This window comes from Poecilia reticulata, linkage group LG20 (assembly GCF_000633615.1).
Source record: "Poecilia reticulata strain Guanapo linkage group LG20, Guppy_female_1.0+MT, whole genome shotgun sequence".
Classification (NCBI taxonomy): Eukaryota; Metazoa; Chordata; class Actinopteri; order Cyprinodontiformes; family Poeciliidae; genus Poecilia; species Poecilia reticulata.
The window spans coordinates 18,517,274-18,529,449 of NC_024350.1; the positions used below are offsets into that span (position 1 = coordinate 18,517,274).

Consider the following 12,176-nt stretch of genomic DNA (forward strand, 5'->3'; position numbering starts at 1 on the left):
TGGATGGACAGTTGGATGTTTGGATGGATGTTTGGATGGATGGATGGATGGATGGATGGATGGATGGATGGATGGATGGATGGATGGATGGATGGAGATTTAGCATCTCATCGTTTTGTCGTTTCTTTTCCTTTAAGTTGTTTTTGTTTCATAACTTTTTGTTTTTGATGAATTTGAATCCAGGTTGTTTCCTCTCCGTCTCTCTGATCGTCCTACTTCCCCTCTGAGGTCACTGAATCATTTCATGGTCGTGTTGTTCTGGATTACAGCCTGTTGATTGATTTTGTGATTATTCAGGATCACACTAATGTTCCTCCGCCTTCGATCTTTAGCGCCGTCGTCTTTTGAGTTTTTCATAATTTCCCTCCACGTCTTTGCGTCCCCTTTGTGACGGCCGCCATCATCTCTGTCTTCCATTTTGAATCAATTGTAATTTCAAACAGAAGCTGCATTTTTTCCAAGAGGCATGAGCGAAAGAAACTGATTAAAAGAATCTATAGGAGTAAAGCAACATTCGTCTGACACCTGGAAAGTCACGGATTATTAAACTGTCAAGACTTTGGTCTGAAAATTCAATAGTTTGCACCAACAGTTACAAAAAAACTGAATTGCTTGTAGATTATTGTAGCTACTACATATTTATTTCTCAATGAAACATCCACATGGGAAACATCTCCAATCAGTAAAGTACATTTTCTTATTTGATCAAATCCACATATATTTCTTTACTTGGCTTTTGGCAAATAAAGAGACATAAACAAATCATATTTTGGCATTAAATTAGATTTAGTAGGCAGAATAAATGTTGGTTGGTTGGTTTACGATCCTAAATACTTTGAGTTGAAACAAACTAAATCATTTTCCTGTGAACGGAGCAGCAGCAGAACTGATCCAGAAACAGCTGAAGGAACAAACTCTAGTCTGGTCATCTGATCTATAAAATATGTTTTAAAACGAACGTTAAGCTTCGTCAGAGTAAAGCGAAGGAAACTGTGAGGTCAGGACTTCCTGTGCAGATCGGACTCAGACAAAATGGCTGCCATGTTCCTGTCAGCTGTTTTCACGCCATCATCACTCTCTTCCCCCGTTTATCTCTGTTAGCGTGAGCGACAGCTCCGAGGATGGGAGCGTCGCTCAAACAGAGGAATATTTCACCGGGGAGGATTTGGGTCGATAAACTGATCGGCATGAAACTCCGACTCACCGCAGGCCGGAAACTGAAACATCAGTCGGTTTTCATGGATAAAACCAACAAGACACATAAATATCAGAGTTTACAGCAGTTTGAGGTTTATTATAGTTTAGTTTTATTTCATTGTGACTTTTTGTTGGCCAATTTTTATTATTTATTACTAATTAAAAATTAAATGTTTAGTTTATATGAGTTATAGTGGTAGTTTTAGTGTTATATTTCGGTAAGGGAAGGAAGGAAGGAAGGAAGGAAGGAAGGAAGGAAGGAAGGAAGGAAGGAAGGAAGGAAGGAAGGAAGGAAGGAAGGAAGGAAAGGAAGGAAGGAAGGAAGGAAGGAAGGAAGGAAGGAAGGAAGGAAGGAAGGAAGGAAGGAAGGAAGGAAGGAAGGAAGGAAGGAAGGAAATGGGTGGATTTATTAAAATCTTATAAATCTTTTCTAGAGTTTAGAATAAACTGAAGATCATTTTAACCTGAAAGTCTCATTAGTCAGACCAACACGTTGCCATGGTGACCATTTCTGCATGTTTTCCCTCCTGCTGATTGGTCTGTCTGTGCTGACAGTCATCCAGGTGTTCATGCTGCTCTTCCTTACCTGCATGAACACCTGAAGCAGAAGCTGCTCACCTCCGGGACCCGGGTCACACAGAAACCGCCCCGCCCGCCTCCCGCCCCCCCTCCGCCAGCTCACGCAGAGGGGAAATCAAGCGCACCCCATCAACGCTCGCTTTAGATAATGAGCCCTGCTGCAGAGGATATGGATTGCAGAATCTGCAGGAGAGGCAGATAAGAAGGGATTGAGCGGAGGAGCCAGGCGGCGATTTGTCAGGATTAAAGCCGGACGGCGAGTTGATGCCGCGGCATCAGGTGCTGCTCATTACTGCGGGTGGCGGCCGTCAGGGTGTCCAGGTCACCTGCTGCACTTAATCCCACCTTGATCCAAGAAGGACAGGATGCAGGATGCAGTCTGTGTCTTATCACTTAGGAATTATGACCGAAAACTATGGAAGGGAGTTAGGGCCACTAAATTAAACGATATATTTTTGTTTTTATTCTCAGAATTCTGGCTTTAATTTTCTGTGAGAAAAGTCAGAATTCTAAAAAAGTCAGAATTCTAAAAAAGTCAGAATTCTAAAAAAGTCAGAATTCTAAAAAAGTTTGAATTCTCAGATTAAAGTCAGAATTCTAAAAAAGTCAGAATTCTAAAAAAGTCAGAATTCTCAGATTAAAGTCAGAATTCTAAAAAAAGTCAGAATTTTACAACTCAAGACAGAATTCTGAGTTCAGAATCAGAATTCTGCAATTACAGTAAGAATTCTGAGGAAAAAGTACAAATTCTGCCCAATAAATTGCGGCTAAAATCAGAATTCTGAGAAAAAAACATTTCAATTCTGAGAAAGTGCAAATTGTGCGAATACAGTCAGAATCATGAGTTTGAAATCAGGATTGTGAAGTTAAAGTCAAAATTCTGAGATTGATGTCAGAATTATTATTTAGGTTTTTTTGTGGCTCTAATCCTCCAGAATGATTATCAGGATTGACCGACCGGCTTTTGGAGCTTAAACCTCCAAATTATCAGTTATTTCTAATTAATTTGCACCAACATCTCCACACCCTGAGCTGTAAGACAACAAAACAACAGAAACTTCCTGAGACATTTCAAACTGAATAAAGCTCAGCTACTCACGCTGACAGTTTCCCTAACGACCCGTTTAATTAGAGTTAAACGTAACCGATGGCTTCAGAGAAGCAGCTGAACCAAACGCATTAATCAGCAGCTTCAGAGAGAGAAATCAATCGTAATTCAGAAGGTGAAATCAGTCACTTCCTGCTTCTGAGATGTGATGCTTTGCTTGTTTTCTGGTGAATATATTTTAGAGCGGGCTGCACAGTGGTGCAGTTGGTAGAGCTGTTGCCTTGCAGCAAGAAGGTTCTGGGTTTGATTCCCGGCCCCGGTCTTTCTGCATGGAGTTTGCATGTTCTCCCTGTGCATGGTGGGTTTTCTCCGGGTACTCCGGTTTCCTCCCACAGTCCAAAAACATGACTGTCAGGTTAATTGGTCAAATTCTCCCTAGGTGTGAGTGTGTGTGTGCATGGTTGTTTGTCCTGTGTGTCTCTGTGTTGCCCGGCGACAGACTGGCGACCTGTCCAGGGTGACCCCGCCTCTCGCCCGAAACGTTAGCTGGAGAGGCACCAGTACGTCCTGACCCCACTAAGGGACAAGGGTGTAAGAAAATGGATGGATGGATATTTTAGAGCTGAAACGATCAGATTAATTGTGATTGAATGATTACTAAAATCATTGTCAACTAATTTAGTAATGGTAAATATTGTAGAAAAAGCAGATTTTTTAACTTATAACAGGAAAAATGTTTTTTTATATGGTGGAATAATCAGCCAGTGGAACTAGAACTTTTTATATTAACATTAAGGAATTGCTGACTTATAAAAGCTCATATTTCCTTCTGGAAAGTTACTTCTAAGTTAGTTTTGTCTTATTTCAAGTGCAATAAGATATTTGCAATAGAAACTGACAAAAATGCTTTGTGAAAAAAGATCAGTTGCGTAAAACCAGACGTTTTATTGGCTAATTTTTGTGCCGTAAGCCCGGTTTCTCTCTCTTCCTCCACTTCCACCTGAGCAGTCACCACAGGGCCGGTGTACCAGACGAACCTGTGATTATCCGCCTGCAGCATCATCTCTCTTTGAAGCTCTCTGCACACGAGACAAGAGCTGCACCGCCGAGAGAGCCGGACAAAGAAAGAAATGTCAAACATTAAACACACAAACACTGTGCAAACACAGCTGACATGTCTGACCTTCAGAAACATCTCTGGAGGCCAAACACGGCTACATTTGCTCGCATGCTTTCAAGGTATCTCTAATGGAACCGCCTCACAATAGCCTGCCAGCCGCTGCGTCGCTGCAGGAAGCTTCCCTGAAAGGCGTCAGAGCTGCAGCGGAAACACGACGCTTCGCCCTGCAACCTGCAGATACCAGGCAACGGGAGCGCACAACGGGAAGATTTTACTGGGTTTCATTCACTTTGTGCTTCACAGAAAACCAAACTCATCATTTAGTTAATGTTTACGTATATTACCAGCTGGAAGTTTTGGTTTTATAAGTGTTACACTGCAAAAACACAAATATAACCAATTATTTTTGAAATGATTTACTAAAAACAAACTCCAATGTCTTGGTGAAAACTTGCCAAGTTAGTTTCGTCTTATTTAAAGTGCATGAAGATATTTGCACTAGAAATTAGACAAAAATACTTGATAAGATTTTGTGTTTATCTTTGTCACAAATTCCAAAAATGATGATTTACCATTTTCTCCACCGTTTTTTCAATGAAAGTATCCATAAATAACAACAAATACCAACAACAGGAATGTTTTTTTCCAGTGCAGTATCTATATTTCTGTGGTTATTATTTCTGTGTAATGCAGAAATAATAAATAATAGGCTCCACTTCTGCTTTTCAAAGGCATAATAGTAACACAAAATAAGTCCATATCATCCATCCGTAATGTGGAAACTATTTACCCACCGTAACTTTAAAGTTAGGAGTTCACTAGCAGCAGCTGCAGCAGCTGCAGGTTTGTTTTGTTTTTCTTGCATCTTTTCCGTCACACTTCCATATCTGACAGCAGCACAGGTGTGCAGAGAGGAATGAGCAGCAGGAACACCTGCTGAGGCATTTTTGCACAGTAACCCTAAATGTTAATGACTCCAGCAGTTGGTGAGAAAATTGACAGACTAACAAGCTCCGAAGACGCCCGCAGAGTTAATCAATGCCAGGACGAGATAAAGGAAGAAGAGCGCCTGGCAGACGGAGGGAAAGGAGCGGCGAACCGCCTCCAGGAAATCAGCTGTTTTCCTGGGGTTGATCCGAAACGCTGCAAATCATCCGAGTGCGTAAAAAAAAAAAAAAAAACTCCTCGAATACAAACAGATGGGGGAGTCGGCGCTACAGAGGTCATAAATCAGCTGCTTGGCATCGAGTGTCAGGACAGCAGATGCCTTTCAGGCACCAGGGCGGCGATAAAGCCGACAGCATCAAAACACGGATCAAGCTTTTAGGTGGAGGAAACACATGGAGACACACAGACACATTTACTTTACACTCTGTAGAGCTAAAATAAAACCAGAGACTGTTTATCACTCCAGCAGACTCCTGTTTGTTAAAAACTGTTCCTATAAAACGTATTCACCACTTTGGATGTTTTAGCCTTTTTGTTTCTTTTAGGAATCAATCATGATTGAGGAAACTGGGAATTTAAAAATAATTTTTTTAAAGTCCTTTTATTTAAAAGTGAAAACTTATTTCTACAAAATGATAACAGTTAAATGGGATATATTATACAAAATTCACATTTTGCACGTTTTTATACTTCCATTTTGATCTCTACTACTTCTGAAAACAGTCCAAGAACTTTAAAAAAAAAACGGAAAAAAAAAAAAAAAAAAAAAAAAAAAACCCAGTTGGAAATAAGAAAATGTTTTTTTGGTGTTTGGAAAACGAGACATTTCAAAAACCTCCGGAAAGTAACGTCACGACTCAGCAGGCACTTCTCTGTTACCTAGCAACCCCAGCAGCGTTCCGCCCGTTACCTAGCAACCCCAGCAGTTGCAGAATGTTTGGTCAGCTGGTTTTACCGCTGTACAATGGCTGCTGAAAAAGATAAGAGTTTTGTTGTCAATCCATCCAGAAACCACTTGCTGCATTTTGGTTGTTTACGCAGAAGGCTCCACTTCTGCTTTTCAAAGATATATATATATATATTGTATAATTGCGCATCTGTTTGCAGCCATTTTCACATGTAAGTGTAAATGTTGAGTTAGTGGGTGTGGCCAGTGACTACTGTCACTTTAAATCCGAATGATTTAAAGTGACAGTAGTCCCTAAAACAGCCAATTCTGACAGGAGAAATAAATCGACTAAAATCTCATTATCTACGAATGATTTTGTGCAAAAATGTACTGAACATGTTTTGTATAGCCTAACAGGTCACCTTTAAATAATTATTTTTCATGTTTTTCTTTGTCTGGGTGTCCCAGGGTTATCAGAAAACAGAGAAAACTACTTATAATGTGTCTTATAAAAAAGTACAGTTAAAGACGTACTAAAGGTTTGATTTTATTTATTAAAACAGCTTTAAAAAACGAGTTCAAGCTGCTTGAATATTGATCCAAAATGGAGTCAAGCCACAAATCCATCTGATGTAGTGAACGCTGGTCTCGTTTTTCCTTCTTTTTACATTTTGGTGTCGAGTTTGATCTAGCTGGTGGAGGAACGAGCGAGCGCTCCGACACTGAACTACCACATCTACCGGAAGCTCTGGCATTTATTCTAGAGGCAGGAAGACATTCTGGAGATCAGGCAGGGTTGCCAACACGCCATCGGGTGAATGCCAGACTCTTAGGACGCGTTTATTGTCTCCAGACCACAAGGGACGTCAAGAATTTTGTCATCCAATTCTTTGATAGAAAAGGAGAAAAAAGATCAATCATACAGCTGGAAATTATTGAGCTTGTTTTAATTTATCATGTGATTAACTGATTTATTGTGAAAGGCCTGGTAATCCTGAAAAACCTTGAAAAAAAGAAAAATTCTTAAGAAAACGATCTAAACAATGTATAGACTTATTGTAAAATGCATGGTTCCCTGGTTATCGACTGCTCACCATCTGGAGTTTCTCTTTTAAAGCATCAAAGCGGAACGTCGTTCATTCGGCGAGCAAAGTGAGAATGGAAGCGAGGAGGGGGGCTTGTTTGGATCCGGCAGCTCCAGCCAGGCCACCTGAGGAGCGGAGATTATCAGTGGCCGTCCGGGTGGAGGCAGAGCTGCAGGACTGGTCCCAAAACTCGCCGAGGTTTGGCCTCTGGATGCAGATAAAGCTGTGCTGCTTATCGAGCGCCACGCAGAGAAAACCAATCCCAAAAGCAGCAGTCGGACACAGTGCAGCTGCTGCGCTAAACGCTGCAGAGAGGCTAAATGAAAAGAGGGAGGAGTGGAAGTTATTCCACTTACAGTAAACTGGACGGTTTTCTTCTGGACTGATCTGGGAAGAGGTTTGATAACCTGCAGTAAAATCTTAAAGCTGGTTTGAGGTTCGTTCATTCAGTATTCCTTCGTTTATTTTTTTCACTTTTACTTTGGATCAGTCCTTCCTTAGTGACTCTAGTATATTATGTTTATTTCTTGTGTCTAGTTATTCTTTGTTCCTCTAGTTTAATTATGATCCATAGTTATTCTCCAGTGCTGGATTCCAGAGGTGAGCAGAGACCCTAAAGATTTTACGCAAGTAAAAGCAAAAATTAGCAGTAAAAACATATTTGGTAAAAAGTACTCAGTTACTAAGCAACTGATCAAATTGTCAATTACTTAAGATTTAGAAATTACACCATCAGATGGACCAAAATATATAGTTAAGTGGAAATTTAGGTATTTTAAGGACAAAAATTACAATAATTTATATAAGTAGCAAAAAAAATAAAATCAGGTAAAAGAAAATGTTTGCAAATCTGTTTCTTTTGATAAAAAAACTTTGTTTTTGATCCAGAAATTTTACTCAAGTAACGTTAGCGATACTTCATAATAAAATTACTCAAGTAAAAATAAAAAGTACAGCATGGTAAAAATACTCCTAAAAGTAAATTTTTACAAAAAAGTTATGTAAATGTAACTAGTTAGTACCCTACTCTGTTAGATTGTGCTGTGTGCTCTTCCTCTGCCCTGCTTCCTGTGATTTTTTGTTCTGCTCTGGCTCCCTGTGATCTCCATGATTTTCTTTTTTTCATTATTTTATTAAAATTCACTAAAACACATCTGCCTGCTGCATTTAGGTCCACTTTAAATCCACACATTATGACAGAAAGAAGGTAAAAAAAATAAAAAAAAGATGAATCTGCTGCTTGAAAAGGCAGGAAGAGGATAAAAGTGTTAAAACCTAAATTAGGTCAAAAGGCTTCAGCGGTTAGGACGACAGTTCAGACTGAAACCAGAGGAACGTTAATTCAACCCACTGAAACAGTTCATATGAGGAAAACTCAGAATATTCAGCTGGATGAAAAGAAGAGTAGAGATGAATGTCATCAGCATAGAAATGATAAAACACCAGGATGGATGGATGGATGTTCCACAGACAGAATAAACCCTAAATATTTTTTTCTTTCTCTCGTTTCTTTCCTCTCTTCATCCCGACCCGAGCAGAACTTTCACTTCCTTCCAGACTTTTCCAGAAGCAGGAACTCTTCAAAAACGCGGCCGCAGCTTGAAATAAAAATAAATAGGAGGAGTAACTTCTGTCCCGGCGGACCGCGGGCGGTAAAAGGTCAGCCCCATTCTTCATCGGCAGAGCGGTAATTCAAAACGGAGCAGGAGGAAACCTGCTGCAGGCGGCCGCCCGGCTTCCTGCGCCATCCAGCAGGTGAGCGTCGCTCCGCTGTGAGGATAAACAGCACCTGCTGCAAACTGCTGAATATAAATGCGGTTCACTCCGGGAGCGCTCGGGTTATTAACGCGGACACCTGTGGGACCCTCCTGTTGCCATGGCGACCGGCAACAGCTGCCACCATAATATAGGGAGCGGCGGATTCAGCGCTTCTTAAACAAAGTAGTCCGGCGCAAACCGCTGACGCCGAAACCCTTTAATTACATCAGTCACTGCTAGACATGAATATAATATTCAATAATTCAATATTCATGCGTTTGTGTCACCGCTTGACCTTCTGCGGAAGCATAATGTTCATAAAGGTAAACAGAAAAAAAATAATATCAACAATTTACTTTAAACAGTTTTCACAGTCATATTTTTTAAAATGTTATTCATATATTTATAAATGTCACAGTTTCAAACTAAATATTTAATTTGGAGGAAAATATTTAAAATATTTAACTTTCAAATCGAATATTTAGTTAGAAAACTACGTATTTAGTTTAATAGCTAATATTTAATTTGGAAAATAAATATTTAATTTGAAAAATTTAATATTTTAGTTTTGAACTAAAGCTAGAAAATGAAATGTCTAAATATTTTAGTTAATAAACTAAATATTTAACTTTCGAATGAAATATTTAGTTAGAAAGCTGCATATTGAGTTTTTGTATTAAATACTTTGTAAAATAAATATTTAGTTTGAAAATTTAATGTTTGGAACTAAATATCTAGTTAGCAAAATAAACATCTAATTTAGAGCTAACTTCTAATGAAATATGTAGTTAGAAATCTACACATTTAGATATAAATACTTAGTTTGAAGCCAAATATTAAGCTCAAAATTAAATATTTCGTTTACAATCGAAGTATTTAGCAGTCTAGCAAAATGCGTTAAAACGTTTATCTTTTTTTCTTGTTATTCTTTTTAAATCATACACTATTTCTGCAATTATAATGACACAAAATGAAAAAGGAGCCCTCCCTGGAAGTATTTCAACGGTTGGTCTTAACAGGAAGTGACCCACACCGCTGGACCGCCATCTTGGCAGGCAAGTGCAGATGAGCCTCGACTTCGGGACCAGCAAAATTAAATTGATATTGAAAGTCTTGACAAAGTGCAAGAGAAAGTTATAACAACGAAAGTATCTGACCCAGAAAGTGGCTTGTTTATTGTTGTCATAGCAACCCTATAGCAACTGTCATGACAGTTAGTTACAGATACCTACCAAGATGGCTGTCAGCAACAAAATTCCTGGCAGCGTGACGTCACATGAGAACTATGAATGAAAACGGATCGCGCAGTGACAACTTCAACTAAAACTGACGCAGCCCCACCTTTCCGCCTCTTCCTCCTCCTCCACTCCATCATCAGTCCGGAACATTTATATCTGGGTTTTCATTCTCAGGGGAGACAGAGAGAAATGTCAAGACAACAGAGACGTGGCGGCTTATCCTCCTTCCATGGCCTTTTCACATCTCCTCCCATTCTCCTCTGCCTCTTCACTCATTCTTCGCCCCTCTCTTTCTCTTTTTATCCTGTCATCTCCATTGTGAGGAGCGTCCGCCGCTCCGCAGAGCCGCCGCTGTGGAAGCACGGCGGGCGGGATGAGAAGAATAGAGATGCACAATGGGAGAGCAGGATTCAGATGGGTGACATTTAAAATTCTGTCAGAGCAAATTCAGACACGGCCCGGACCGGAAAACGTACCGGTGCGACGAAATTAAAGCGTTATCGGGAGTCTCAAAGAGAAACGGCAAAGTGGCAACAAAAAAAAGAAAGAAAAAAAAACGAAATGCCTGCAAATAAATCAAAACATCACCTGCACACTCCAGCTGATAACTGTTCTAGATTTAAAGGTGACCGATTGTCCTTCCCTGAACAGGTTGGGATTGGTCTATACAAAACATGTTCATTACATATTTTGCACAGAGTCATTCTTAGATAAGATTTCAGTCAGTTGATTTCAGAATGAACTCACACATGAAAACGGCTGCAAACAGATGCGCAATTATACAACCGTACATATTTGAAAAGCAGAAGTGGAACCAGCTGTACAAACAACAAAAATGCAGCAAGTGGTTTCTGGATGCTGAGTCTACAACAAAACACTTTTCTCTTCCAGCAGCCATTGCACAGCGCATAAAACCAGGTAGGTAACGGGGCTCGCCTTGGCTGGTGTTGCTAGGTAACGGTGCAGAAGTAACAAGATAATGGCACCAAAAAACATCAACTTTCTGTAAAAAAAAAAAGTGTTTTAAGCATTTGGGCTGTTTTTAGAAACAGTAGAAACTCAAATGGAATTACAAAAATGTGCAAAATGTAAATTTTGAGTAATAGGTCCCCTTTAGGTCCTAACGTCAGTCAAAGATAACCTGAGTGAGTACAAGAAAGTACTCGAAGCTGTTTTTGATTCAGTGTCAGCACCCAAAGCCCAGTGCCTGTCAGAACCTGTCTGAAAACACGAAGCAGGCTAAAAGAAGCAACGCATCACGCCCCAAACAGTTTCTGACATCCATCAGCCTGGGAGGCAGAACAATAGCAACATGTTTCCAGGAGCTCTTGGCTCAGGCGGTCCAGGTTTGGGCCTGAATGGAGTCGACCATCGTTGCATCCTGTTATGACCGAAGACGGGTCGTTGTTCGGTCCAATAGAAACAGTTACTTGGTGTTCGGCCCGTCTGTAGGTGTGTCATCATGACTCACTTTCCTGGCTTTGTTTGTTTTTCTCAGGCAACTTGGTGGAAACTCACGACCACTTCGCTGCAAAAACACAAAATCTGACCAAATACTTTGGTTCAGTTTAGTGCAAATATCTTAGTACACTTGGAATAAGACAACTAACTTACAAGCAACTTTTTAGCAAGAAATTTGAGTTTGTTTTAAGTCGATAATATCTTAATATTGATGAAAAAATATTAGCTCTATTGTCAGATTATTTCTACTTATTATTAGACATTTTCCCCAGTGAAATAATCAGCCAGTGGACCCAGAACTTTTTATCGATATTAAGACATTATTGATATAAAACAAACTCCTATATCTTGCTAAAATGTTACTTTTAAGTTGGTTTAGACTTTAATTGATTATTCTAAAGATTAATTGATTACTAAAGTAGTTTACAGTTATCTAAATAATCGATTAATCATCATTTATCAGATTAATCGTTTCAGTTGTAATAGAGATGTTGCCAGTTTTTCGCCGAGTCGTCATTTGCGTGTTTACCAATTCTCCTCTTTTGGATTTTCTCTCCAGTTTGCATGAAATGATTTCAGGCAAAAGAAAAAAAAAACTGATGAACAACACAAAAAATCTTTGAACTTAAATTCAGACAGTGATTTATTCCAACCTGAATTTGTGCGTCGCTGGCCTGCAGCTTTTCTTCTCATTATGAAAACATTACAGTCTGTTACGGTCACTGACCTCTAGGGGCTCTCTTTTTTTGAGAGAGCTCTGTGTTTTTTGTTTCAGCTCTGCCTGATTGCTGCAGGTGAAGTGTGTTGGGGCTCGTCAGCCGCTATATATAAGCAGCAAGCTGGAGATGCCAGA

The 12,176-nt window shown here is 39.7% G+C and overlaps 1 protein-coding gene across 3 annotated transcripts in view; it reads right to left on the bottom strand.

Annotated features, from left to right (window-relative positions):
• Positions 1–12,176, bottom strand: part of rnf152 (ring finger protein 152) — a 40,616-nt gene that overhangs the window by 12,806 nt on the left and 15,634 nt on the right. Inside the window, exon 1 of one of the 3 annotated variants that reach the window (XM_017301740.1) lies at positions 6,876–7,220. The exons of the other annotated variants lie outside the window; for them this stretch is intronic. The gene's annotated coding sequence lies outside the window, so the exon portion shown is untranslated. Of the gene's footprint in view, positions 1–6,875; positions 7,221–12,176 lie in introns of those variants that run through there. 3 annotated transcript variants of the gene reach the window in all.